At 32.3% G+C, this 5,971-nt stretch overlaps 2 long non-coding RNA genes across 2 annotated transcripts in view; one reads left to right on the forward strand and one right to left on the reverse strand.

Moving 5' to 3' along the window:
- The window catches only part of LOC109356415, a 24,403-nt gene extending 22,165 nt beyond the window's left edge, over nucleotides 1-2,238 (reverse strand). Inside the window, exon 1 of the long non-coding RNA XR_002108719.1 lies at nucleotides 1,884-2,238. This is a non-coding gene — a long non-coding RNA (uncharacterized LOC109356415). The remainder of the gene's footprint in view (nucleotides 1-1,883) is intronic.
- LOC109356416 overlaps nucleotides 535-5,971 on the forward strand; it is a 19,909-nt gene continuing 14,472 nt past the window's right edge. Inside the window, exon 1 of the long non-coding RNA XR_002108720.1 lies at nucleotides 535-749. This is a non-coding gene — a long non-coding RNA (uncharacterized LOC109356416). The remainder of the gene's footprint in view (nucleotides 750-5,971) is intronic.

Here is a 5,971-nt window from a genome sequence, read left to right on the forward strand (position 1 = left end):
TGGAATTTATTCCACAAAACCGAGATGGTATTCAAAGGTACTTAATAATTATGTAATAGGTAATTGCATTGATACCATTATACCGGTGTTAGAATTTATTCTAACAAAGCCGAGATGGGGCAAAGAAGGAATGACTTATTCACATGATTATTAAGAACGTAACTTGTAACTAGAATATTCTTGAAACCATTATACCGCCGTTGAAATTTATTTCTACAAAGCCAAGATGGAGAACAAAGAATAAAACCGAGTTTTCTTACTTACAAAAGGAACCACTACAAGAAAATATCTTGTTAGCCACGATTCTTTTGCCACACTAACTAGTTTGTGCCAAAATTAATACTGAAGTCAACCCATAAGCTATTGTAGTTGGACCCGTGTCAACAAAAAAAAAGCCCCAAAACCTTTCATCTTTCATTTTCCCTCTCTCCTTTGTCCGACACATTCTATTTTCCCATTAAAGTCCTTCATCTTTCTTCTTCCTCTCCTTTTTCCCATTATTATCCTAAAACCCGCACACTTCCTCCTCTTTCATCTTCCTCTGTCCAAATTCACTCTTTCTTAACATTGATCATCAATATAACAATCCCTCTTTATTCTTCATCAATATAACAATCCCTCGTTATTCTTCAATTCATCGATCTCGTTTCCTCCAAATTCTTTCATCATGTTCCTACAATCAATAATTCAAGTCCAACTTCAACCAACTAGTTCCTATGAAGCTTCACTCTTCAATCACTCTAATCTAGGTTCAAACTTCAAATCCCATACTATGTATAGCTAATTTTATTATGATGTTTTTCGTTATTTGATTTTTAGGGTTTGGCTTCTTTTGATTCATCTGATTTTATATCTATCTCTTAGGTCAAGTACTCTACAGAATCATATAATCCCACCAAATGTGAGTCCCTTTTGATTTTAATATTATTCTCTTTAAATTTTCAGATCATTGTAGTATTGTAGATTTCCATCTATAATCTTTTTAAATAGTTATTTTATCATTTTAGTCACTCAAATGTATGGTCGGTTTGAATTATTTTTTTGCCTTTACAAGATAGTGATGATTTATGTAACATCACTTATTTTTAAGTGTTAATATGCCATTGTGTTATGAAAATATACCTTGCAAGTCTAGAGTTCATTTCAAGGTATTAACAATGTTCCTTTACTTTTTATCCCCTTCCTAAGATTATTCGGTAAGGTGCTTAATTTTATGACTTAAGTAAATTTCGTAAAGTGATTTTAGTTTGGATATTACAAAACCTGAAGAAAAAACAGTGATTTGTTGCCTATTGTAGAGAATGAAGTTTTGTGAATGTAAAAACTTATGTTAATTTATATTTCATTGATTGTGTTAGGAGCTAAAATTGCAATGACTTGTATGTCGTGGTGAGGTTGTTTAGTCAACTTTATTGAAGAATGATGAAAGCTATGTGAGCGAAGAAGAAAAAACTCTAACTGTAAATAATCTAATGTCTTTTGCATACCTCCCTTATGACACATGAAATGCTTATCTCAAAACGGTCTGATATTGATATGTGTGGAATCATAAGTTTATAGCATGGAGTCCAATCATGTTGAACATATTCATTTTTAATCTTCTACACCTCTGCTGATATTAGTTGCCAAACTCCCTTAATTCATTTATATTGTGCTGAGAATTGTCATTTGAGTGTGTTCAATGTCTCCCTTTCTCAAACTGATACAAAATATGTATTAATCTCAGAACATCAGTCCTTGAACAACAAGACTTTCTTACATATGCTTTCTTAAATATGCAACCGGGAATTAGTGCAATAGGGTACTCATGTGAATGACTTGCCAACAAATGGGATAGACAATTGATGTTCCAAGTAATGTGATGATTAGTGTATGTAATATACCATTGGTATCTTGCATTTAGACCAACCAGATACCATTAGGTGCAGGTTTTGTTTCAATACTTGTTTCTAGTAGGTACTATGTTTAATAATGTAATTTGATTAATTTGTCTTACTTGACGAGACTGTCAGAGTGCACTCTTCTCCTGTTACCATTTACAAGGAGTTTCAGATGTTGATATTTCAGAAAGATAAGTCTTTTCCCATTGGGTTCAATGAGAGAAAAATTATCATGTAAAATTTATGACATTTTTAAATGTGATTTTATTTTTATTAAGTAAGGAAACTTTTAAGTTGAAATTGTTATAATGTAATGTGCTCTCCTGTTTATGTCACTCCAATTATAAATCTTCATTGATTCTATATGGCTCATCACTTTTGTGTCACATCACAAACTTCATGTTCATTTTACTAGTCGGGTGAATTATTGATTGGTGCGGTTTTAAGTCTACAATGAAAGGATTTGTGCATTCCTATAACTCGAGCACATTTTCCTCTGGGATAGACACATGTAAGTACAAACAGAGTTGCCAACTAGTCTTAAATCTTAAACTAGCTTCTAAAATTCCAACTTCTATAGAGAGGTTTTAACTGTAAGCCATAGTTTTTATCAAGCCTAGCTCTACACCATATATAATCCTCATCTTAGACTCCCTTCGAATCTTTATTTGAATATCATACTTGAGCTTTTTAGTCTCTACTACTAGTACCAGGAAGCAGAAAAGGCTACAAAAATGGAAGCTGGCAAGGTCTTCAATGATGCAAATGAGGCAAGAGACACCTGCAGAGTAGCTTATATATATGCTTTCCTTGCAGCTAAAGTTAGCTCAATACCAATTGTGGATGATAATAATTCATTGCTTGACATATATTCAAGAAGGTACTAACTCTCTTTTCTTCCCTTTTTTTGGTCCATGTGCGTGCGTGTGCTTATAATTTTTATACCTTGAAAGGTTTCCTCTAACATATATATATGATATGTGCTTGTCATTTTCTTTGGTGATATTACTACATTGGCTAAAGATAAAGCTTATGCCCAGATATCTCTCGACGACATTAGTACCCATCAGGTGATTATGCTTTTGAGATTAATAACACATTTGATTGTTTTTGTTAGCAAAAATTGAATCTAAATAATAATGGTTGTAGGCATGGCTTTTGGGACATTAGTATCCATAAGGTGATTATGCTTTTTGGATTTGTTTTCTAAAAATTGGATCTAAACTTAATTTTTCTATTCTGCCATATATCATTGCATTAACCAGGTTAGCATCTCGAATTGTTAGGATCATTTTGTATTTCCTAGAATCCATCAACTTCACCATCATATTTCAGTTCTCTCTACTATGATTAGGAATTTTAGGTTAAGTTTGTTAGTAGTTTGAAGCTCAAAGTTATCATTGGTTAAGTATGTTAGTAAACCATGCTTTATTTACACAGACTTGTTTTAACTTGTAGGTGTAGCAAACTGGTTTCTTGCTATCATATACTTTATTTCCAGTGTTCTAGCATCCTATGTAATGTGATATCGCCCTCTTTATCGTGCCTCGAGGCAGTTTTAAGTCTGATTGAATACAATAATTTCTATTTTGGCATCTATGTTTAACCTGCTTAGCCTTTGACCAAATTGAATTAAAAAAACATTGACATGAAAATTCTTTTATAGGAAGAGATGTTGATATTGTGAAGAAGAACCATTTTGTTATCAGGATCCTTCATTTTCTGTTTTCTTCATTTATCAATTTGTGTTGTTATGTTTCCATTTTATAATTTTGTACCATCTCATGTTACAAGACATATACTGCTATGAAGTTCAACAAGTTTTTCTTGTCTTATGGGGCAAGTCTCATATATCATCTCACTGTAGTCACTTGTTCTATAGTGTGTAGATTTTGTTAAGTTCTTAGTGTGTAAAGGACAAAACTAAAATGCTACCAATAATCATGTTCATTTTTTTTATATTTTGTTTGATTTTAAATGTTATTGTTTTTTTATATTTAGTTCTTTGTGTTATTATACAGGTACATGGAAATCCAATTTTGCAGCTTTTTTTCAATTTTATCCTATTTCTAACCTTTGCATGTCTGATTATGTATCTCTCAATCCCAGTGCTAATAATTATCACTTGGTCCCCCTTGAATTATTGTTTTTATTGTTCATGTAATTTTGGAGCATTCAGTCACATCACCTATTAGAGTTGAGATTAAGGTCCTAGATCAATGATAGAGAAGAGAGGGTTCCTAAAGCATGACCTATTGGATAGGCTATGAGAGCATGAGAAGGTAGACGCGAGCATTATTGATTGGAAAGATTTGAAGTTTTTAATTGTGCTCATGCGTTTTTATAACTTGATACAATAATATTTGTTTGCCTGTTCTGTTTAACCTCATATCCAAGATGCAAATCTGGGAGATTGCTATTTGTATATTGGACATATTCATGTTGGGGTGAAGCCTTGTCATTTTGTTTATTGAGAGTGGTGTCATCTCTCGGCTCTATATTGAACTAGTAGTATTCAAATATATGGTAATTTAAGTAAATATTACCACCCCTTAGTCCTTATTATCATTAGTTCATAGTTTCTCACTTACACATGCTAGATATTTAGAATCTTCATCTTGTTTCCCTTTCCTACCCATAGTGAACTACTAATAACATATATATCTACTTGTGAAGAACCTTTGTTTCTTTTGGTTTTACCTTCACATATTTGTTATTGACATTGTGGTGTGTATTTGTGATGTATGCATAAGAGTTGCTAAATTATTTCCATGTTCATGGCACTTTATTGTCTTGTTTCTCAGCAAGAACTGATAGCTAACTTAGTGAGGATACAAAATGATGGAATTGCTGAAGTTGATATAGAAATTAGAAAGAAGTACAAATGTTTCAATCCAATGTGAAGTATCAGTGCAGTCCTAATGGTGGAGCTGCAAAACGTGGTGCTTTAGGACCTTTTGGTCTTTTGGTTTTTGCAGATGAGGGATATTCTGAATATACTCATGTTCTTTTTATGTCATTAAAGGAACTAATGGTCATCTTAAGACTTCAATATGCTCTAATCAATCATGGTATTGAACTATTTGCTCTTGGAGCAATGTTGCTTTAATTTCTTTTTGGTGCTTTTAAAACGATTCTGTTTATGTTTAGTTTTGACTAAGGGCTACCCTTACATTAGGTGAAAGTCACAAGTATTTCACTAAGATTATCATATTCCATTTACAATCTTATTTCGAGTGGATTTGTTAGAAATGTAATTTTAGTCGTCAAATGACCTTTTAGATTTCTGGTTTTGCTTTACTGTTATAAACTTGATTTATTATTAATATATGAAGATCTGTTTTTTGCTCTATAATGTGAAAGTCTATTGCTAGATCTTTGTATGGATATGTTGGCTATTGTACTTTTCTAATGTTACACAGTTAGAATTTTTTAGCCGATTTTTGACAGAATGAGTTAGCATGTTTTTGAATTCTAGTATAGATGAGTAGTGCCTCCCACTTTATTTGATCCAAGTATCCAACAACCATAATTGAATTTGTTCAAAATCTTGGCAAAATTTTATGTTTGTGCAACATTTAACATTGCTCATTATATTTTTAACCTAGCAATATTACCTATTAAATGTTCTGTGTTTTCTTCTCATATGTTAGTAAACATTACATTCTATAGAAATAAATAAGGGAGGGGGAGGGGATAATAGGACCTATTATTTGGTGTTATGGACTTGCTCATATTATTTGACCAGCAAAATCCGACCTTTTTAAGTACGTTTGCGAAGTCAGTGTTTGTAATCAATCTTTAACCTCAAAGATAGATGTGTGATTATAAAATGTTATGGGTCTAGTTAAACATAATACATAAGTCTATCAGTCTAGAAAAAATTGATTGGACCTTAAACTAATGGTATGGAGTACTGGAAGAGGTTCTATTAGTCTGAAAGCAGATAGCCTGAATTTATATACAAATGATATTTTTGTGGTTTCTTTTGCTCCTGGACAGTTGAAGGGGGAGGGGGTCAGGAAAGGTTGAAGTGAGATGATAACTCATGGCTAAGGCTTGACATCTTCTATGTTGTTATTGTCCACCAA

The sequence above is a fragment of the Lupinus angustifolius genome, chromosome LG09 (assembly GCF_001865875.1).
Source record: "Lupinus angustifolius cultivar Tanjil chromosome LG09, LupAngTanjil_v1.0, whole genome shotgun sequence".
NCBI lineage: Eukaryota > Viridiplantae > Streptophyta > Magnoliopsida > Fabales > Fabaceae > Lupinus > Lupinus angustifolius.